Here is a 24,815-nt window from a genome sequence, read left to right as displayed (position 1 = left end):
AGGCGTACTTCAAACACACTTAAAAATATAATTTATATTTCATAAAGACTGTGCTGTAACGTTTTTTAACCGATCAAAGCCCTCGCAGTTAAAGCTTAGTATAACTTTTAAACGTATGATCAGCGTTTGACTAATAAATCACGAGAAGCATATTAAACTGTAACTGTTTCCTGTGACGTTCCATGCCAAAGAATCTTGTTTAATAACAGAGAATGGAACCTCATACGGGAAAATGTCACCCCAGGGCAGAAATCAGTTGGTAAAAAGTCTGCGAATAGCGTTCCGTGGAAGATTTGTCTCTGGGAAAATCAACGTTGAGTAAACGATTCCGGTCGCTTTAGAACATTTTGATCATTAGAAAAGCAATAACTAGTGGTTAGGATAGTTAGAGAATATTATTTTGTACAATACTGTGGTAGTTACGCGAAGATTTACTAAGGAAAGTTGAGTACAAGTTGGTAAACTGGACTTCGATTAATTGAAATCTAAATTGTTCCTAATTTTAACCAACTGGGAGCTTGATTGCTTTTAGTCTTAATTAACTGGAAAATTCACTTTGACTTGGATTAACTGTAAATGTAAATGATTACATTTGATTGTTTCGCATTATTCACTAATTAGTAACTATAATTTTAAAAAATTGCCGTCGTTCCTGAAAATGCAGTTTCGGGAAAATTGCGTGAAGAGATTCTAACTGCAAAATGATGTATCCGTTTGATTTAATATGTTACACTTAATTTGTCAAGAAAAAAAAAGTGAAGCTGTAGCATGTTAAATGACTAAACTATATAACCTTTTGAAATAAATAATAATTCAGACTGTAGTATATAAGTATCTAAATTAATAGCAATTCATACCTAGCATAAAGTCTTTTTATAAAAAATTACAAATTTGTCATTTCAGGCACTCCATTAATTCATTTTCCACTGTGTTTCGAATAACCGATAATTTATTCAAAATTTCATTCCATCATTTCACTGAAGCTTCTCATAATACTCTCTTCAACATAAAATAAGCCGTCGATCAACCGAGATCGACGTGTGCGCAAGTGCAATGGATTTTCAGTGAGTAAGACGCACCCCCATAAGAGAACACCGCGCGTCTACCGGCGACCAAGCTTTATCATGGCGTTCTGAGTCGACCTACTTTCCTCCAGCCGCTGACCCAGTTTTAGCTTTACTCGTCGTCGATCCGCTTTCGCCTGCTGCGTATGTATACTGTATATGTGTATACTGTATACGCGCGCAGCTATACAGGCATTCCCTGTTGCGCCCAGCTAGCCTGCCTATCGTCCGTAGTATACTGTATAGCATCGTACAATACAGAGAAGTGAAACGCGCCCTGCTACCCACTATGCACAGCCAGCCAACAGGTAGCTGCGCTGGTCCCCTGGCCCGTATAAATAGACACAGCCGGGATCATCCCTGGACAGACGCGGCTCCCATCCACTTTCCACCCTCTCTATGCTACTCTTCTCCGTGGTTTTCTCGTTCGTGTCTCTCTGCGGGAGATATATATGCTTTCTGTCTTTGTTTTTTCTTTTAGTTCGATTTTCCTTTGGTACCTGTTGAAAATATGACAAGGTAGTGAAATGGCAGTTGGATATTGCTGATAGAACCCTATACAATGGTAACGATAAATAAATTGTGGATTTTTATGCAGTTTCATATTTTTATGAATATAACTGAAAAATGGGATCGAAAAAAATGGGATTTGTTTCGTGTATTAAATATTACGATATTTATTTAATATAGATTGCTAACTTTTATGCATTTATAGAAAATTTAAAGCGTAGATTTTTCTTTTCTTCTTCTTTTTGGACGTTTGTCAGTGTTCTTTTGTTCTTCGTTTCATTTTCGTTCAGTTGATGGTTTATTTTGTGGCTGCTTTAGAGATATTTGTATCTTTTCATAAAATTTATAGGACATCGGTTATCGATCGTAGAGAGATGCAGTGTTCGAGATAAAAGTAGTTTCGATTCCTTCGAAATAAAATGAAATTCTATGTGATCGGTTAAATGGTTGTAGTATTGTTATGGGATGATGAAATGGTAACTAAATAAATGTTGTTCGGACAATTATCTGTGATGAATTAATGCATTTGATTTGATCGTTGGAAACAAGAATTTTTTTTAGATTTCATTTATACAGCGAGTCAATGTCTCTCTGGTCAACCTGTGCTTGTACTCTATTTTAAATTAAACGTTAATTATATATTAAATTACACATTGAACATAAATTTACTGTTATATACCATTAAATTAAACTATATGAAATTTTTCTTGCGAAAGATTAATAATATTGTATTTTATAAATGTGTACGCATTGTGTTCCCAAAAGCTTTTCATTTTGAAAATATGATAAATTAGCTGCAACTAGCTGTAACTGTAATTGTAGCTGAAAACTGCTAACAGCCATTTCATGTCTAGAAGAAAAATTATATTTATATACGCAGAGGCAACTAGGCCAAACCATAATCTAAGAATAAAAGCCAGGAAGAAATTTCATTAGACAAAATGAGATGGAGTTGTATGGTTACGTGATACATACGTTTGCACTGGAGAGGTTTTAAGGATTTAAGTCCTCTTTTAGTTTTATAAATGAAATTATATGATTCATAATTTTGCAAAATTTAATGTATGGAAGACAAAGAACGCATAAATCTATTGTTTTATCCCTCTTCTTGTCTTTCATACAGATCTGTTAATTCATATCGACTTTCAAAAAATCAATTTAATCTTTTTATAATATTCTGTGCTAGTTATCATCAATTTACCATTAATTCATGTATTTTAATAAGCATATACATTTAAATTTATATTTTAAGTTCGACACTGCATTCCACTTCGTTCCATAAATATTAAAATTCCTAATTTTTTTTCATTCTAAAAGATCTGTCATCAGATTTCTTCCGAGTATCCTTTCCTTTTTCTTTTCTCTTTTACGTATCATTGCAACCGCGTCGTCTCTTCCCTTCATTTTTTTCACATCTTTTTCGATGGATTTCTCTTGGTCGTTCCTCAACTGATTGATGCATCGTTCGCGAGCAAAACCAGCGACTCTTCCGCTGCTGCTTCATTGCAGGTCACCCTAACGAATATCGACTCCAGTTTCTTCCCGTTTCCTTCTTTCATCCCTTCCTTCATTTTACATCCGCCTTCGCCTCGCTACCCATCGTTTACTCTATTTTTATCCGGTGCGTGTTTTCCTTCCGGAACCTCGACCCAGTAATGGCTTTAACCGGCTCGTAATGGGAATCGCTGACTCGTTGTCGTGCTACCGCTATGGTTGTCGACGTGATGTTTCATGTCATATTGTACAGTATCGATGGTTCGTCGATCCTAGATACGTTTTATGTCGAGCGATAAACGAATCTCTGCTAAATTACATGTATAGGGACTTGTATTATTATCCAGACAGTAAGGTTAGACATTATGTGAGTATCCTGAAAACCAAAGTGATCAACTCCACTGTTGGTAAATTTTTCAATTTCATTACGCAGATAACGTAATTGATGTTCACTTTTTAAGAAACAAATGATTTCTTTCACGAATCCAAAAAATGGCACGAATAACAGTGAATTCCAAAGTCAACGTAAAAAATAAAGTTGTAATATAACTTTCAATTCTCAATGGCTCATTCAGCTCACTGTTCGTTATTTAGAAAAGTATGTGCATCGAGTAAATAAAATGTTTCTACGAACTATAAAAAGATATTTGTTTCGATATATATGAAAAATTAAGGTTTGAACAAAATTATTTACTTATTTAAAATTGCGCAAATTAATCTAAGCATAGTTAAATAAAAAAAACGTAGAAAATAATCTCGACCTAAATACTCGAAGTTCGGTATAACTAAAATCTCTGGTTTTCTTCAACATTTTCGTTCTTCGAAATTAATCACGCGAACGTCGAGATATGTCGTCCGATTCATCACGGTTACTATTGTTTCCCCGGTTTGATGAAAGGACGTGGAAAATTGCGGTGTTAGATCAATGCGAGTAACGCGTGAACACGCCATTTAATGAAACGGAGAACTGTTCGTGCAGGTTGAGGGGAGTTCTTTTTTATGGTAGGTACTGTGCTTGAGGATTAGCCCAATGACCTTGTCAAAGTTTTCTCTCTAAAACTGTTTACGACACGACAACGTGGCAAAGCATTATCTGTAAAGCTCAGGACCTAATTCGCCGTCAGATAATGGTACATAAACGAAAGATCGAGCCATTTCTCGTGTATTTTGAACTGTGCGTGCGTTATGAAATTTTGTAGAACATTCTCAATTATACAAAGTTTCTAAAACTTTTACAATATCGTTAGTAGTTCTAGTTTCTAAATATACAACTTGGTGTATATTTTATGAATTTTATATCGTATATATTTTGTAACTTTTAAATAAAATATCAAAATATGAGAAAGTGGTTTTAATTCTGTAAACGTCTTGCCATTAAATATTAGACATCTGTACACGATTCGAAGTTACTTCGATAAGAATTAAAACTCGAAGCAGTACATCAACGTATGACACATTGAAACGAAGAACGTTGCGAAACTTCTTAACAATCTGCACTTCTCTACCGTTTTAAATATAAGTCGGCAAAGACAATACGTCTCTCAAAAAGTCGAGGAAGGATTTACCGAGAAGTTAACTGTCGAATTAAAACTTTTGCATACGCCGTGTTCATGAATATTAAACTCTGTCTCCGGTGCCAAACTTCCATGGAATTCATGCGAAGTTTACATCGCTTCTTTAACATAGAAACTCCCCGCAGAGGAAGATTCAAAACCTTAAACTTTCACTAGTAAGACTAATTAATATAAACTCCCGATATCCTACCTTACTCGCTACCTTACCGCATTTTATTTTACTTTCTTTCTTTCTTCCCATACTTTGCCTTTCATCCATTTTATTGGCTCATTAAAAACTAAACGTACATAAAAGTTTTTATAAAATACACAGAATATAGAATATAGAGTATTATCGAGGAATGTAAGTAAAATATTTCAGATGTTGTTTTATCAATGTACAGATAATGCATCAAAATATATAAAATAATTTTTACGTAAGCTCGATAAAGAAAAATCAGAGACGTAAAGAAAATTCTATGATTCAAGAAGAAAAATTCACCACACTACCATAAACGTTTCAATCTTTTCAAAAAGTTTTATTACTTGAATGTCACTTTATAAACTCCGGAATGTCTATATTTCAGTTTATCTCTTCGTTATTTTAATTTCTATTACACGAGAAAGTAATATATCGATACTACACCAAATACGTATAAATAGGTCTCGTGTATTTTAACTTTTAACTTCATTTTCGAGAAAAATATTTTTAAAAGTGTAATAAAAGGCCCTGTAGTCTTTACCATTCGTGATCTGACGAAGGAAGATTGAACGATTAGTTGTAAGTGGTATGAGAACGTATGTAGTTAGGTGTGACAGCCGTTTGATAAAAATGTACTGCCCTTTAGACGAAGATTAATTACAGCTTCTGAGTTACGGATTAATGTCAGAAACAAGTAATATCGATTATTGATTAATTATGTAACAATTAGTTTAATGTAATCGTGTTGTATGACATCATATTGATCACTTAATCCTTTGAACTCGCGTGTTAATTCTACATCGATTTTCTTCACTATCGTCCCCATATCAAGCGTAGTATACGTGTGTTTTAGATAAGCATTCCTTTAATAAAACAGAAAAAAAAAAAGAAAATAAGGGATGCAAAAGATTAATAAACTCCATTATGATGAATTTCTATAAACGTTTTCCCTTGACCATTACAAGCACAAACGCCACGTTTCGAGGAATCTTAAACAAAATTTACTTGATTAAATTCTCCTTGGCACCCTTGCCGTTTCATTTGACGGATGAATTGTTCCTCAATGCCATTGTTCCTCTGCACCGTACTTTTTCAACCTCTCTCGTTTCTCCAGCGCTTCCATTTTGTACCCTTTATTGAACTTTGTTTCCCTGGTCACTGGATTTTCACGTTTTGTCGTCGAGAAGCGAAATGTTTGTTCATTTCGTGTCTCTATAGACGCGGCGAAAGTCGTTTCATTCATCGGTGGTTTTGCTTCGTTCGGTGACTGGCCAAGAATTTTATTGGTCAGTGTCGAAACCTTTGAAACAATATAATCATCGAATTGCGTGGAAAAAACAATCCCTTTGTAACGAATGAGCTTTCTTTGCCGACTAGCCATTTTGATGATTATCCAGTTTGCTTTTGCTTTGTGATAGCGCAATAAGAGCTTTCAGCTGTGTTTGTAGTAGCACTTGGATGGACTTGGTGACACGATTTCTTCTTCGTTTGGTGACTTTTCTTTTATGCTGACCAATCGTGTTTGATTCGTGTTTCTTGAGTTGGGTACTGACAATAGAAGGAGCGAAGAGTTTGTACATTTATAACGATTAAGAATACGTAGTTAAAGAGTTCTGGCGTTTCTGATTTAGCTTTCTAAATTGAGATTGCTTGAGAAAGAAGACGTAGATTTTATTATTATTAACATGAAAGATATAATTCGAGTAACAATTAACATTCATTTTATTAAAAGTATGTTAGACGTACAATATTTGGTAATTGTACAAAAGAAAAATCCGACATCAGTCATTTTTACACGATATAATTTGATAATTATAATTTTAATAAAAGTAGTAAATTCTATTACATTGGAAATAATACAAAAATGTTTAATTTTACGAACTCTATAGTAATCTTTTTTTAATAAAGTTTGTTATTTTCCTATGTGTTTGGATTATACTCTCGACTACAATCTTTTTTTTTTTTTTTGGATAAAATTTAAATTATCCTGCTACGTTTGACATCCTGAGTATCCTCTTTAATTCCTGACGATACTCAATTCTATTGAAAGACATTATTTAATGTTGCTTTACATAAACGAGTTTAAATACTTATATCTGGAAAGAGTGGAATACATAAGGTCTCTGAAAAAAAGCACTGTCATGAATAAAGAGAATATCCTTTGCCTTTTATTGCGATTCTTTTATTTCAACCTTTACCTCTACTTTCATCTCTCGCTGGAAAAAGGATTAGCATACGAGACACGTGGAAGATGGCAGAAATTTAAGAGACTTTTTACGCACGACGACATACAATATTCTAACGAGCTTTCAAGCATCCTTTTTGTTTCGTTTCGTTAAAACCTGCATGAAATGGTCTATTAAGTTCTCTGGTATTTCTCATCTTGATATTTACCTACTCAAACAAGGCAAAAAGAAGTGAGAAATCAAGAGTAGAATGAAAAGAGACAGGAGAGGTTTATTTTCTTTTGCGTAATACGTTAACCTGACTTACTATCGGGTCTGTTTGCACGTAGGACGTTTGAGAAACAGGTTGTATCGGTTTAGAATGGAATATTCCGTCTTCGAACTTCTCGTATTTATTTACGCCGCGAAACGAGCAGACGCGTGTTCAATAATTTCAGTTTACAGGAGAACTATTTCTCCGTGAAGGAGCAAGCGTTCACACCGCTTTCATTCCACTCGTTTAGCCAGCTTCTTTTTTTCGATTTTCATCGCGTTATTGCATCGCCAGCCAATTATTTTCATCTTCCATTGCCAAGTATTTTCGTTTCTCTCCAGCGTTATCGGCAATTTTTCCAAAAGTTTTTCTCACTTTTCACTTTACTGTTCTCTGTTTTCGTTTTTATTCGGATACTTTGTAATATATAATATTTACGGATTGGCAGAAATATTAGTTTATCCGTCACTGGACTGCGGATTTTTATGCATTTACGGGGAAAGCACAAAAATACACAGAATACGCATAATAAGAAGAAATATATAAATATATCAACGATGTAATACTCGTTATAATAGTTAATAAATGAAACAGTTGTCAATCTAGTTCCATCTTTTTAATTTAATGATATTCATAGAAATATGAACTTGCATAAGTATACGCAATCTACTCATCGTTATTATTCAGTGCGAGACAGAAACACGGTCGCTGAAAGCGCTTTCCAAGTCTGATCCTAGCGATCAACAACAAAGCATTCTTCGCTTAATTATTCAACGATTCGTCTGCGGAGGAAACACTTAGTTTTAGTGGCATACTCAGAAACTGTTTTCCAACTGGTAGACCAGCGGCTACGCGTTTTCCTTTCTTTCAGATTGAGCTTTTTAATCCCTTTTTTAAAAAAGCGGAACGTTTCAACCCCTGCGTAATGAGGTCTGTCGAAAGGAGGAGAACGAACGTTTGACGAGAGAAGGATAGAAGACGAGAGAAAGATCGTGGTGGTTTCTTCATGTTCAAAGGAAAACCACTGCTTGAAAGAGTTTCTTTTCCTCAAATTCCTTCGGCAGCTTACTAAGATATTTTTAATTGCCCTGTTCGTACCCTAGTAAATTGTTTGTAGCACAAGAATCGATCGACAGAGGAATATGGTATTTGCATTTTATAATAATTAATTGGTTTTTGATATCTTAATTACTTTTAGAGATATAGTTATCAGTAGATTTTCGATGGATTTATGGGAAGCTTATAGAAGGACATTTGTTATAATATTTAATAGGTAAAAGAAAGCTTTTATATTTATAAAAGTACGAATTTGCATAAAAATCCGCGTTCTAGTTGTTAGTGTTACAATCAGTCGGTTGAAGTTTCGTTTGAGGACTGCATAATTTAGACCCTTTTATTTTCCTATTATGTTTTTTATTTTATTTTGTTACATTTTGTATCTCCATTTTACATTTTGCATCGAAAAGGTATTCTTCCAACGTTACTACGCTGACGTATAAAATATGCATCTAATAGGTAAAATATCAGTTACAAGTTCGCTAATAACCTTGGATCGTAGATTCTTTTCTTCTCTCTCTTTCTGTTTCGTCCCTTTATCAAAATACATTTTATTCTTTAAAACAATTATCTTTTACTTCTATTTTTCAAATTAATCTTCCTTTTCCAATATTTAATCGTTTTTACTCGCTTACAAAAAGTTCTATCATACATCATACATATTATATTCTACAAAATGCCAACGTCGGATATTCTGTTCCGTACAACCTCACGGAGCTTGGTTTTTTTATAAAGAGCCTTGTAAAGCGTCAGGCATACGATTCCATTGTGATATTCCAGCGTGTACGTGCTTGCAGGGATTTGAACATTTAATCTACATAAAAAATAGGACGATTCATTCACGTGAATAGATCTTTAGAAGACATTCGAATCATTCGCGTATGTCTTTCTCATCGAGTGGAATTTAATCGAAATAGGACCAACATAGAACATGGAAATCGCTCGGTAAATTATCATATCAAAGATTATATTATTACGAGTGTTGGTGTTCATGCACGTATATTTTTTTTCCACTTTGGAGACGATAAGATGAGAAACGAGGGCCATGCTGTCTCACCAGGGAAATACTGACATTTGTTTGCATAGTTTTCGATACACCTGTTATGCTCGAGGCAAAATACAGCGAATTGTTATGTGAGCGTGAATTTATTTCCAGGAACATTATGAAACTTGTGTCTGATAAATTTGTTGGATAGTATCGTGCATGGTATTGTTTATTTGAGGATTGAAGGAATATTAAATATTATTGGATCGTTTAAAAGGTTTGTTTAAAACTCGGGAAAAGTTTTACGATTTCTAACAGTAGATAAATTGATAGTAACCTAATATCGATCAGCAAAATCGCTTCCAATATTACCATTAGACTACAGATTTTTATGGAATTTCATATCCTTATTAACGTAACTAAGGAAATGTAACCTACATAAGGATCTATCTTACCCATCGAATATTGTAAGAAATACTTCAATTTGAATACTCTTTATGATTTTGTATGTTACATGTATTTTGTATATATTTGCGAATTAAAATTTGTCATAAATGCATGAAAATCCATGGTCTAATTATCATTAATACCATTAATGAATATTATTATCATTAGATATTGAGTATTATTTAATCACCTATTCTTTATTTTATATATTAAAGGAACATAGAGAAAAGTATTAAATGAAATAAAAGTATTAATGAAAAAAGTCCCTCAGGTAATACATAATATTTTTGTAACAGAATATCGCATACTGCAGGTCGATCGAGTAATGGATAAACATTGTGGAAGCGACAAGCTCATCTGAAAATTGACTAGGCCTTCAGATAATTTAAATTGTAGATTTCAGTAGGAAAATGTTTAATATTTCATTATTATACATTCGAGTTCGTAGATATTTTACTTTTAAATTTTGACCCGGTTTGTTTGCATAATCGTAATGTTTCTTTTCTTTGATACCTTTCAATAATGCATTCTAAATATAAGAGCTTCACGCTGATATTTCTTTTGTAATACGATACATAAATTCAATATTTATAATACCTATATATCTATAGTGACAGACAAAGGTATTCGAATACTCGCAATAAAATCCTTACGTGAATATATTTTTCTACTGCATCTTGTAACACGTATCAAAAACGTATGTTTATAATGTAAATAATATATGGGAAAATACAAAAATTTAAGAGAAGAAATTTTAAATTAACGATTGTGGTACACGTATCCTTCTTAACTGAAGACTTTGTAATTTACATAATTCCACGGAGACAAAAGTAGCTATCCTTGAAAAATTTCAGTTTTCTCCTCCCCGCAAGGAAGTTCCCTTAAGGTTTTCGAAGCTTCCCCTTTTCGTTACAAGGAATTGCCCTTCCAAATGACGTAACTACTCTTCTCCAGTTTTTAAAAAATTCCCTGATGGATACTCCAAGGTTTCCGTGTCCCTTAGGCGTATCCTACACTCCCCTTTTTTATTAAAAAAGAGGAAAAAGAAGCGAAAGCAAGAAAGAAAAATAGAAACGAGTTGTTTTTAACATATTGGAAACTGCTGTTTCTTTCTTTAAGGCAAATCCTTTCAAAATTGAGTGGACTTTTTGTGTTCCTTTGGAAGGTTTGGAAGGTTTCCCCCTTCCCTTTTCAAGAGGAAATTCTCTTGGAGTATCGCGAGTTACGCAAACGGAGAATTTTCAAACAACTTGTGAATAACAATTTCGAAAGGAATTCGTTAATTTGACAACGTTTAAAACGAAGCTGTATATTATTATGCAATCTTTTGCTTTCAATCGAAGATCGCGGAGGAGGAACGTGGTAGGTTACATTTTTCATGTTTTACAGAGGAACAGTATTACAATTCAATATATTGCCAAGGAATTTTCTATTGTTAGTTTTTGCCTTTTATTTGGCTTTGATATTATCTAACATATGTATTTTTTCCACTTTCTTGAACATTTCAAGATACATTCAGAAAACATCGTGATATTTTATAGATTTATGAACTGTGTCTGAAAGGTTTGTATCTTCAGGCTTAAAATACTTTAAAAAGATCCTCCATGGATAAACATATTCTCATACGTTCCATGGATGAACTAGGTCGTTTATATCGATGTTCAATTTTTGTTATTCGCAAAAAGATGCGAAAAATGTCTAGGACACTTCTTGAAACTTTTACCATATACATTAATATGTAATATATGTCATGATATACATTATAAATTTCTATATAAAGGTTTTCAAGAAGTTTTTGGAAGAGAAATTCGTTTCACAGAGATTTATGAGCAAAATTTCGTTGTGCGTACAACGGCCGTCCATGAAAGTTTAACAATTCTTCCCCCCAACTATAAATATTAGGAATGTAGAAAGTTCTCTTCCACCCTTTGAATAGAATTGAAGCTAGAAAATCAACAAAAATGATACTTACTATATATTCTTCCTGCAGTCTTCAATTTATACCAAGAAAATTAAAAAGAAGATTTTAACTAATTTTACTTTCAAAATTGAAAATGGGATATAGTAGAAGGCGAGTGAAAATGCTTATTTTCGCTTTTTCCATCGTTTTAGATCACAACGCGTCGCATTGTTTGCTTTCAATTAGAAACAAGTTCGAATGTCGATTCGGGCAGTTTCGGGGAAAAAATTTCTACGCGAACGAACTTTCATTACAGCAATTAAATATTTGACGTCCAGTCTCTGTAATCGATATGTATTGTCGTTTTTGAGAATCGTTGACTCGGTCGAAAATGGCGCGTTTATTCGACTGAATTCGAAATTTTGCGTTCTGTGTTTCTGAATAATTTTCACGATACACGGCACTCCATGTGGATTTTGTTGGGTTATAATTATGAAGAATAAATACGAGATGAAAACATTGTTCGTTAAAATTTTCCATGGTTCCGGTGCTTTTTCCTGTTGCTTCTTTTTTATCGAAACATTTTATACCTCTATAGAGAGATTACAGTACGTTCTATATATTAACAACAGGAAAAAGATTACAGAGTATACTATATTTGTTTACTTTTTACGTTATTCAAGTTTGATACGCTGCTGGTTTAAAGATTCATTAATTTTATTTTCATATGTTGGAATCGTGGGAGTTTTTAAAAATTCTATAAAGCACAGCAAGAGATATTTTGAAGCTATATAACCTTCGACAGAGAAAGATTTTTTAATGGAATTGGAAACTCCATGTTGCTATGAAACGTTCTCCCAAATTAATCAACTTTCAAAGTAATAATAAAGCGTTCACCACGGTGCAAAGACAAATTAATCGAGAAAATGTTACATGAAAGCTGAAGTAATTTGAAGTCAAATGCAACGCGCAAAGCAACGTTCAATTAAGAAAATGAATGGACCATATGTTGTTTATTTTCAAAGTCATTTCTGTAGTGTTATCCATAAAGCATATCTTGTAGTTCTTGCGTTAGTATACACCTTCGATTTCACGGTTCAAAAATCGTTTTTGTCAGAACGTGGGATTTAATTTTCGAAAATAAAATTTCTTCGTTTGTACATGGTGAAAGTTAAAGATACAAAAATCCCTGTTTCGAATTCGACGAGAAAGCTGTTGTCCGTATTTTGTTTTTTTTTCTATGAAAACAGAAATATGCTCTTGCATCTTCAAATGTTTTTTCACCTGTTTAATATATTTCAACTTTCTTCAACAATACTTTTCAAATGTAAATCACAGGAAAAAAAGCTTGAGGAATTTTGAAAGTAGTATCGTGACATAATATCAGTCGTTTGAAGACGACAACTGAAAGTGTACGAATATTTCTGTGACCCAACGTAGAATTAATTGACGCAGTTAAAGCTTCTGAACTTTAAAGCTCCGTACAAACTAATGTAACCGATCGTACTTTTCCTTTCATCCTTCAAACGTGTTGTGAAAGACATTTTATTGGAGAAAAGCATTCTATTTGTCGGTGGCTGCGTTCTCGAGTAACCGCTTAAATCAACGAGAGAAAGAATCGAGCAACAAGTTGGAAGAATACCACGCCGTTTTCACTTACCATCGTGTATTTGGTACACCTTTTATTTGTGCAAAAGCCTGTTTCCAACGAGATATCGGTTGTTCGATGTCTGTTCGTGACAGGACGTCGATAACGCCGGAAATTATAGGGCTATCGACTAAGATCTTCGAAAAAAGGATGATGATTATCGTTAAATGAAGCAGAGGTAACAGTAATTGTCGGTGGGATAAAATAATATTTCATAGGTACTATAACATCGTATTCTAAGTTATTTTATTTGGTTATTTAGCTTAGTTTAGTTTATTATAGTTTTTAGTTTATTTAGTTATAGTCTTGTATAACGTGGATTTTAAGTTCGATGTATTATGTTATACATAAAAGATGTAGATATAGTTAGATTTCATTTGTTAGTACTGTAAAATTGGTTTGTTTGTCGATAAATGGAACTGTGTTGTATATTCAGCGAATAAGTGGAATTCTATTTATATTTATCGCTATCCTTTGAGATTTTAATGGAGTTATCTCCTTTTGATTTTAACACTGAAAGGATTAAAAGTTTATATTCAGTTTTTAGAATTTAGAAATACGTATATAGGTAGAAATCGTATTTGCATGTATTCGATCGGTAGATAAAATTCTGTTACATGTATAGATCGCTACTTCTCAGATTTCGAAGAATTTGCCTTTGATTGCTTGATTATATTCAGCGAATATTGCAAACTAACATTTTTTTAAATGACTGTGTAATACCGTATTTCCATGGTTTGGTTGATTCTCAGGTTGAGTCTAGATATCTAGACTCGAGGGATGTTTAATCAGAAACCTTGGAAATCTAATCGAGATTTAAATTGAGTTTTAATAAAAAGAACCGTAGAAGGAAAAATGTAATTTTCTCTTCAGAGTCTAACCAATAACAAAGATAGCTGTAACCGAATCCTTTAGAAAATAAAAATTGAAGTAATAAAAATGAAACGTATAAAAATTTTACATTTTATGAATTTAATTATAAACATAACAAAATTAGGAATGCTTTTTTTTAATGGATAGATCCAAAAAAAAAAAATTGGCTATTAATTGAATATCGAAATGACTGTGATTTTATTTAATTAAAACAAATTTAAATGCTAAAATATGCCGTTGTCGCCTAAAATATATTACTTTAACAACGTCGTCGTTTCGAAAACAGATTCTTGATTGCGCTCGGCCAAGATTTACAACATTCTGAATAAATTACGAGTAAAATATACATTGGGAGAGTTGTTTGATAATAACAGTTGGAAAACGAAGAGAATGCTACATAATTTCTTGACGTGCTTCGAAAAATATTCGGAACGTCTATTTTTTTTACCGTCATTCATTATGATTACTTTTTTAAATAGTGAAATAATAAATTTCTTGCTTAATAAAATCATACTCGATATCAATAATATTTTACTGTTTGAAATAACCATTTGTATGCTCGTGTTATTCTAACTTAACATCTCACTCGGGTCCTTAAAGTTCATTGAAACAGACGTAAAAATGATTTAATTAATGGGTTTTAGATGTACTCTAATTACTTAGAAATATACTATATTTTTTACATTATTGCTCACAGGTATGTAAATATTTCCTTAAAATCGTGGTAACGCTGTATGAAATTTCCTGAATTTCTAGTTAATGACTAAGAGCAATGTTTACTACCTTTTTATGGTGTCAACAAATTATAAATTCCAATTCTGTAAAAAAAGTTAGTAATAAGACATATACTTTTTTAATTCTACATTCCTACAATTTGGTGTACTTTAAAATGATATATTGTTTTACAACGATTTTTGCATCGACTGTAATTTGATTAAAAACTCACTGGATTAATAACTTTTATTTATTATTATTATTATTATTAACTTTTCACCTACGCACAAAGTTATTAAAAAAAAAACGTTAAATGAATGTATTTTGTATCGTTTATTTTTTGTACAGCATTCAATCGTGTTCGTTTTTTTAAATTGAGATTCTTCGAAAACAGTTGCTCTTTTTTATCGTATTACATGAACCGAAATTCCAGATAAAATTTGCTCGTGCTTCAATAACGAATATTTAGTAGAAATCTAATAAATGCAGAATCAGCATCGCGCTGGATTCGTATCCGGTTAACGATATCAGGTGACTGTGTACTAATGAGAAGCATGTTCGTTAATTATCATACGGTTTCCATGGAAATCCTTTGTTCGCAGGATTTATTCGGAACTTTCTCGTTTCATGATGATGAGGTGCAGTTCGATTCGATTTCTTGGTTTATAAGGTTGACCTATACTGATATATATCTAACTAATTGACAAAAAATCGTCCTTTATTTTTTTTAGCATTTACATCTATCGTATGCCGTTCCAATTCAATTATTTCAGTTATTTTGTTTATTACAAGCAACTTGCTAAGTTCGATAAATTGCTCGCTGTTATAAATACAACATCAACAAAAAAGAAAGAAAACAAAGAGAAGGAAAAGGTTTGTTGAGAAAAGAGAAAAAGAAACAAAGATCGTTAACCTACAAAAAACAGATCCTTTTTTTTTTCTATTTATGTAGAGATTGACACTCTTACGTTGGAATGTTTTCGAAAGGGAGAAGAATAACGTGGCGATGCTTGTTTTGAATGTTGGTTAGTTGTCATGTGAAAGTAAAGAGAAATATTCGTAGGGGATGTTGGTTTTTAATTGAAAGTGATACTTTGATTCAACGTCGTCGGTAATTGAGAAAGAGCGAAATTGCAGTTGTGAAATAGAAATATAAAAAATTGTAATTGAATTACGTTGGATCTCTGAATATACAAAAAAATCTGTATTCTAAAAAAATTTCTGAGGTTTGCAAAGTTAAAGGTCTACCAAGCAATCGAATCTTTTTAGCGATATTAATAGTTATAGGATAATTGTTAATTTATCATGTTCCTCTTCTAACTTTCACGAATAATTTCTATAAATTCTCAAATCATTATCTTAAGTCGAACTTTGCAAAATTTTGATCGATTAATCGTTTCCTTGAAAATTTAGGTCTTGTTAAAACCAGGATATATCGTAATACTTATGGACAAAAATATATTTTTAGCATTAAATGATCAAACTGTGGCAAATATGTTTAATTCTTGTATTTTTACCGAATAATCCTTCTATGTTTTCCTTTATCAAATGTGACCTTATCGTAAAGAAAGTTTGTACAAAATGAAGTTCCTTCAGAAGGATCCTTGAGCAAATGCAAAGACTGAGAGAGAAAGAGAGAGAGAGAGAAGAGGACGAGATAGACGGACATGCAATGTCGAACTCTCTCGAGGAAGTTTCAATTTCTTCGTACTCAACAGAGTCCTGTTGGGGCTTCTCAAATTTTCGAACCGTCCGCGTCTGGTCCCTCTGTTGCGGACAGCATCGTCACAGCGGTTGCGGTGCTCTCGTAAAGCCACTGGCTGGCCTCCTTTCCCTACCTCGTAACTTCTGAAGTTTCCAGTGAATTTACCCGTCGCATCGGTTGCTCCGATGTACCCTATTTAGGCGAGCTTCTCGGTAACGAACTGCGAAACGTGGTAACACCGATGATTTTCATAAATTCTGAACGCCGATCGAACGATATTTGGAACGATCCCTCCCTTGGTTTGATTAACCTCTGTTATGATCCTTGAACTTTCATGTCTCGATCGCATTTGTGGTTTAAAAGAGCGAAGATTTTTACGTTTTCAGAAAAACTTCAACGTAAAATTGAACAGAGAAATTACGAATAAAATTTTCAGAGGAAACTGATTCACAAGTTAATCATATATTATTATGTCAATTTTTACGATTAGTTATTGTATAATTATAGTTACTTATATCAACTATACCTAATATGACAATTTCTCTAATTACGTCATCCGATAACGAAGATGTATATAATTCAACCAGTTCAAAGATCACTAATGAATTAAAAATGAATTAAAAAAGCAATTAGAATAGTAAAACAATTAATTCGCAGCGCAAAACCTGTTATTTCCACAGTTCTTCATCAAGTATCCTTAACTTGGTCAAGATATTTTCCAGCGAATAAAATTCCCTCTCCACTTGTCGTTACGGCAATTAAAATAAATCACCAAAATCCACCACGTTCCACTATAATTATCCAAAAGACCATTTCAATCTTCTTGTAGCTCGTTGAAATAAATCATCGTATCGGGTGATTCGAAATTCACCCATTTTATGACTCAATTCGAGATATTCATTTATCCGAATTTTCATAAACAGGAAACAGAGAAATGAAATGAGGTATAAGCGTAGGATGAAAGAAAGGTGAAAACGAACCGATCCGTTGAATTCAACTGCGTGTAAAAATGGGACCAGAAGGGATTGGAAGATCAGAGACGGATAATTGATTCAGTCACGGCTTGCCGATTTGCACCCTCCTTTTTGGCTGGGAATACAGCTACGGAAATTGCTGTTTTCCCTACCACTATCTCCGATTTTCAAATTAAACTGGCAACCAGGACCCATGATCCCTTTTTTCCTATCGATGGAAAGCTTCTTTTTCCAACCAATAGAATCGAGAGATATTGAACTGTGAAATTAATAAAGCTTTTGTGTACACAAAGTATTTTGAGGTTTCCCATACAAATTTTACTCTGTTCAGTTTTATAGATAAAGGTAAGACTGAAATATTATGTTGCAAAATGTCTGCAAATAATTTATGAAGATTTTGACGACAAATGTATAAAACGTAACGTAAGCACTGTATCCAGTAATTTGAATACTTTACGTTTACTTAAAATATAAGTGTGTCATGTATAATTTTTCTTTCTCCATTATTTCAGAATAAAAGAAATATTTATCAGAAGTATACCTTGGCTTTGTTTCCTTTTCTCTATTGATATACATATGTATAATGTTACGTAAAATGTATTGCTTGTGAATATCTATAAATATGAAATTTATCATAGAATGAAACTTTTTCCACAGAAAAGAAGTGCATTTATATGTGTAAGTATTCAAACGATAAAACCATCGAATATCGAAAGCGTCAAATAGCTGGCTCCATGACGTAATAATTCATACGATCGCTAGTCCCTTGTTGCAACTTTGCGTACAATGTTTGTGTTAGCACGTAATATTTGTTTCTACCGAGATTTATTAGAACGTAGTAAATATAAAATGCACATGGTTGAACAAGTTTTGACAAATAACCGATGGAAAAGTAGGTCACAAAACTAGAATTGCGTACATCGGTTCGTGTTAGCTTTTCCAACTAAACTAAACTTTCGTTTAAACGTTCTTCGAATTTAAAAAATTCGATACGAATACGAAAGTTGTTTTCCTTTTTCTGAATGCAGCACGATCGATGTTTCATATCACCTTTCCGCGTTGAAAAGATGAACCGAGGCAAAGATACGATAAAATATTTTTTAATTAAATACGTAGGTGAACTACAATCGATGACAACAAAATATCGAGAAATCGATATTGGAGAGGGCAACGTAAAAGTATTAATGTAAATAAAAGTCTCGGTCATGGGTAAATATCGGATTAATGAAATTAGGACGAGGTTAGTTGAAGATGAATTTAATATCGACGTGATATCGAGAGAAATAAAAATAAATTGTCGACAGATATAAAAGTAATGTCGTTGGTTGAGGAGATCTCGAGGGCTTCGATTAAATGCTGTTACATTACGTCGTGGATAAGTAACTAACTTTATTCTTCTTTGAGGCTCCACGAAAAATGATTGATTCGTAAATTCAATCAAATTTTTTATGGTTTCAAAATAAAAAATCATTCATAAAATTAATTTTTACTTTTCTCTGAGATTTTTAAATAAGAACCGAACAAGATCTATATTTTTGCTCAAGATTGCGAAGTCAAGAAGAATTAATGAAACCAAGTGCATTTGTTTGTATTTCAAAATGCAAATCGAAAATAATAAAATCAACGAAATCTCTTTCTCTTTAATGTTCATAAAATAAAAAATAATTCATAAATTTATAAAATCAATAAATTCTCGAAAACCATACCTCCAATAATAAAATTTTATATCATATCTTCGACTTTTTTTTTCGTGTAAAATCACCCGTTATCTGATTGTACTCTTAATTATACCGCGATATATATATATATAAAGAATGCATTAAATCTAGCAGAAATACAATATTTTACGAACGATAAAGTATCGCGCTCTTATATAATACTTTTATTTATTCTTCGTTTCATTTATCGAGCGTCTTCGAGTATTGTTTGTCTTGGAAACGAGAACGTGCCCCCCTCGACACGTGGAAACCTAGATTCCACCAAGATTCCCTGCTGTTGTCAGTAAGGTTACGCTTCCGCTCTTTTTCGTAAGCCACGGCGAGTGGCGACTAATCGATAGAGCAAACTGTTGATTCTGACCCGGACGCGTCAGACACGATTCCAGATTTTGCGGGCCACGGGAACTATGCCGATCTTGGAAATCAGTTCTCGGTCAGCTCGCTGAAATTCGAGCATCAAACCGATCAATATGACGTTTGGCTGCAAGTTTCTTTCCAGATATTAAGTTATGACATATATAACTTGTCCCGATTTCGTTGTATCGATTATCTTGATCTCTTTCTTGCCGACAAATACTTTTATTCTTATATCTTACGTGCAATTGTGAACGTACACGAGTAAATAAGTGCAAGTGCAGATTTCTAGAAACACGTAAGAAATCTCGACGAGAAGGAAATAATTTTCTAAATCGTTCGTTTTCAATTCATCGTTATTTTATTACGTTGTCAAAGGACTAAATATAAAGCGATAGCATAATTATTTGAAATTATCCGTAATGTATCCTTTGAATCGTTTTTAATCGTATCTTTCTTTCTTCTGTGTGGTAATTCCTTCCTACATACTTTTTAGATATTTGTAAAAGAAACCTTAAAAGCTAAGCTTAAAACAGTAATTTAAATACAAGTAAAAGAGTAAATTAATCTTCAGATTTTTTAAATATGTGGAAAAATTTGTGATTTTCGGACGAGTAAAATATTATAAAATATTATCTTAATTCCGTCTACCCTTTTTTAAACTTTCGGCTATTATTTTCACATTTTAGAGAAGCTACGAATGCTTGTTGCTGACGCAAAGCTCGTCTAAATCAATGTTTTACATGCTCGTGCCGCGCGTGCTGTAAACCTACAGCAGAATTCATAGATTACAGAGGGATTCATAGGAATTAGACAAAGCTTGTGTGTTCTCCAGCAACGTCTCTTGTTCATCGTTCGTGCAACTGCTTTCCCATCCACGTCACGGCATCTGTTATACATCTATCGTGGTCTCCGCAGTAGAGACAAGCATCTAGAATGTGAATGTGGCTATGAGAATCGTCTACAAAAGAATGTCTATGGATTAAATGAATTAGGATTTGTATTTGAAAAAGAAATTTGCATTTTCAAATTTAATTTAAAATTCTATATTCCTTGTTATTTCTTTTGTCCATCTAACTTTATGTAATTTCTTATATCAACGAAATTGAGAAATTGATTAATCAGATAACGTAAGAATTTACATGAAGTTAAATGAACAAAAGAAATAGTAACGAACGTACCATGTTAATTGAATTTTGAAACCAGTCATTTGAACGGCTGTGGTAAGGTTCGTGTTAATAAAAGATTTTGATAAAAATGTGTACTATAAGATAAAGAAGAAAGGGAAAGACATAACGTATTGGGTCCGATAAATCCATTTCCAAGATGAGACACCGAAGAAATTGCAGTAATATCAACACAGAGATTTCAAATATAAATCATTGATTCTTATGAAACTACGTATGAAGTAGTCTCCAAAGAATTATTGGAAACATATTTTGTAATCAATGTATTGATATTCTCATTGAAGAAATGACGATGGCCATTATAGCTGAGATGGAAAAATTGCAATTTGTAAAAAATACATTAAATTTCGATTGTAGAATCTTTGCACCATTGTGGTCCACGAATTTTCCAAATAATCAAATATTTACATAATATCCAGATTTGTTACATTATCGTGAAAAAGCACACTGATGGACCTTCTGCAACTAAAATTCGACCAAACTATCCTAAAATCAGAGTTGGTCCGACAAGCCAGCTTGTCAAACGAGATCCGAAGTCACGTCACACTCTGTCCCCTTATTTTCCAATGAAATCCCGTGATACCATGATTTCGACGTGCGCTGCTCCTCCCTTTTCGTCGCGATTTCCCGTTTCATAACACCAATACGCCATTCCGGCCGCCTATTTATCTTTCCTCGCCTTCAATCTCATCGCCCATGGCTTCCCTTTTATTCTTGGCCATACTTTCTCCTTTCTGTGTAAAATCCCGTTGAAAAAGCCACGCGTACTTCATGCCATGGGGCTAATATCGCGGGCCAACGCAACCCCCATGCGAAATCGATGGAGCTTAAGTCCCTGGACAACGAGGGGCTGACAGAGCGTTCCTTCGATCGTTAGCTGTCCCTTTTTCGGCTCTTTGTGTGACCTGTTTCGATTCGTTTCCGCGGCTTGTGTATGTCTTGCAGATTATTTCCTTAGGCATAAGACAGGGGTCTATTGTCTGAATATATTTGGTTCTCACAATTGCGTTGATTGGAGGAGATGTTTGCGGACATGGCGAAGGACCGGTTGGAATTTAATCATCGGAGTTTGGGTAATTGTGGAAGGTTTCAGGCTGTTTGGTTTCATTGGAAGATGATAAAGTGGATACATGGTTCTAAGGAAAGCTTAGTATATAATCCATTTCCTTAGTTTTATATTTGAATATGTTATTTAAGTTCTGTTATATTTCTTGTTTATTGCTACATTAGCTGGTGAGGCATTAGTGATTACGTGTATTCAATATATATAAATGTTAAATAATATTTACATGCTTAGCTCTCTTGGCACAGCTATCTTAGTTATTTATTAAGTAATTATTTAGTTATTTGTTAGCTAGCAAGTTGATACGGTTTGTATGCTTCTATAGACGGTGAAGAAAGTACATTTCTTCTAGAAACTTTGGAGCTTTTTTACATTATGTTCTACCAGTTAGAACTGATTGTATATTGTTGAGTATCTCTAAGTTACGTCTTGCCTCCTCGAATTTTAGTCCAGTAGCAATGTAGTTGTTCGATGGTGTTATCGGTGTTGCAATATTTACCGGAGTACCAGGTTCTGTTTTTTTTTTTTTTGATAAGATGAGAATGTGTAATGTCGGAGCGATCTATCCTGAGTTTGACTTATTCAAGTTTATTTAATTTTAAGGGCCGCTTTGATTTAAGAAAGATATGCGAGAAAGAAAGGACGAAGAAACGAAATTATATCGATACTATATACTTCGTCTAATTGTTGGGGATATTGGATTCAGGCAAATTATGAAATTGTTGAGGTCGTTTGATGTTTTGTTGTAAGATAGTAAGTTAAATACACGTTTATAAGGAACATTTGATATGTGAATGAGTCATGCAATTAGTTTTATTTCCAAGCTCTTTCTGTAAAGCGTCAAACTCTTATCAAAAGGAAAGGAGATTATTTAGATTGAATTTTTCTACATTGCAAATCCAACAGATCAATCCAATCATATCATTTTCTCTCACCCTATTCTTCATACTTCCATGAAACTAAACTTCCAAATCAATCAAATAAAACACGAATTTCAAAGTGTAAGACCCTTTCGAACTTTCTCCTCCTTTCTCTCTTATTATTTTTACCCCTGCAGAAAAGGGTAACTCCGCAATAATAATTCTATTACAAAGACTGGGAACCAAGTTCGACCCCGTTCGACGTTTAAACGTCGTCGTTTCACGCTTTCGTCGCAAACTCGCTTTCGTAGTCTCTATGGAGCGAAGTTCGATTATTAGGTTACGTGCCGAAATTTCAGTGAAATTTCAAGCGAGGGAAAAATCATGGCCGGGACACGTCACGTTTCGTGGCGAATCTAGTTTTCGTCGACGTTTTCGTACGTCTCGAATCGGAGGTTCATCGATCGTAGACACGGAGACGACGAATGCAAAGCACGTGTCAAGGTAAAGTGGTAGTATCGGAGGGAAATCTTTTCTGAACGGCGTTCAAACGTGTGCCTTTTACCTTTGCCCGACTTTAAAGGGATCGTAGTTTTACTCACGATTTCATCTTGTTTCCTTTAATAGTGTAACTTTGTGGGATCGTGTAACTTTTGAAAAAGCCATTTTCTGCTATTCTCTGTGTCGAATCGTAGTTTCTCTGAATAGCGTAGTGACGTAGGAATTATAGAATATTAATAACGGGAAATGTAAAATATTGAAGTATTAATAAAAATATTTTTCAAATAGTAACATGAAGTATCGACGAAAGCATTAATACGCGAGAATGTAAAGTATAAATTTATAAAATTAATAAAAAAATGTTAATAGTTTCCATGTTTTGTGTATTAAAATTATTCTAATAGACAATTGATAATATTAAGAATTTTATGAAGAATTTCCGTATGATGATAAAATTCAATATTTCGTTGGATGTTAAGCTATACATTAATACACTAAATTTTGTTTCGAGCTTGCGCGTTAAACTTTTCATTCAAATCACTAATGTCCCCATCACAATATTTAACAAATTTTTAAACATCCGTTATCGATCTCATATGCTACATTGATGTTTCTTGTTTCCGTTTTAACTGTTTTATTTGTGTGTGTACGAAAGAACTTTGGAAATAAACAGAAAATTATTTATATTCATTTTTCAGAGCTGCTTATGACGGACTTTGACACCATTTTTCTTCGACCGTCTTTTTTCTTCAAAACTAATTTAACATCTGGGTAACTTACCTTGTGAGTAAATTAATCGATAACTACATCGCGACTACTAATTATATCCCTACGAAATCTTGATGTACTTTCTTTTCATGTCACTATATCGATATTACCATAAGCAAAACACCTTTCTTACACGTGTCTTAATAGCTGTTACAATTTCAGCTCCCTGAGTATAAACTGTATCCAACAGTAATTATACTCCTTTCGAGTACTAATTGAAACAGCTATGTTAGGATATAATCGTATAATGACTGTGTATATCTGCATCATGAAAATATGAAACTTTCGATGCACACCTTATTCTTTTAATTACTAAGTACGGCAACGACACTCGCTGGAAACATAACTGTTTTGCTTAATTATTAAATGTACAAGTTGATTCGGTGCCTTTATCACATGTAATTTGTAATTAGGCGGTTATTTGCGCAATTAAACATATTATTAAAAGCAAAATAGCTTTCAATCTTCCAGATAGTCAGCGGTGTAGAATAACACAAAATATAATCAACAAAAGTATGATTTAAATACTTAAATAAAAGTATCAATTAAATAGAAACAGTTTAATAAATTCTATAATTGAATTCTTACAATGATAAGAGAAATTTTTAAATTTAGAACAGAGTTACGACGAATTGCATATAAAGGCATCCGATTGATTTGTACACTTAATAAAGCGTCCTGTTTATCAATTTTCATTTTCTAAGGTGTTACAAAATTTTTGGTGTTTTTATATATGTCCCACTTTATGCTTTATGTTACTTCATGTTACTAACTTTTTACGTGTGGAAAATTTTCGAAAA

At 33.1% G+C, this 24,815-nt stretch overlaps 1 protein-coding gene across 13 annotated transcripts in view; it reads left to right on the top strand.

Moving 5' to 3' along the window:
- The window catches only part of LOC100740471, a 157,160-nt gene that overhangs the window by 25,843 nt on the left and 106,502 nt on the right, over positions 1 to 24,815 (top strand). For 6 of the 13 annotated variants that reach the window (XM_003492669.3, XM_033323147.1, XM_012390559.3 and 3 more), the window contains exon 2: positions 23,946 to 24,030. The exons of the other annotated variants lie outside the window; for them this stretch is intronic. The gene's annotated coding sequence lies outside the window, so the exon portion shown is untranslated. The remainder of the gene's footprint in view (positions 1 to 23,945; positions 24,031 to 24,815) is intronic. 13 annotated transcript variants of the gene reach the window in all.

Source organism: Bombus impatiens, unplaced genomic scaffold, assembly GCF_000188095.3.
Source record: "Bombus impatiens unplaced genomic scaffold, BIMP_2.2 scf_0815, whole genome shotgun sequence".
In the NCBI taxonomy this organism is placed as follows: domain Eukaryota; kingdom Metazoa; phylum Arthropoda; class Insecta; order Hymenoptera; family Apidae; genus Bombus; species Bombus impatiens.
This window is presented reverse-complemented; position numbering and strand designations above follow the sequence as displayed.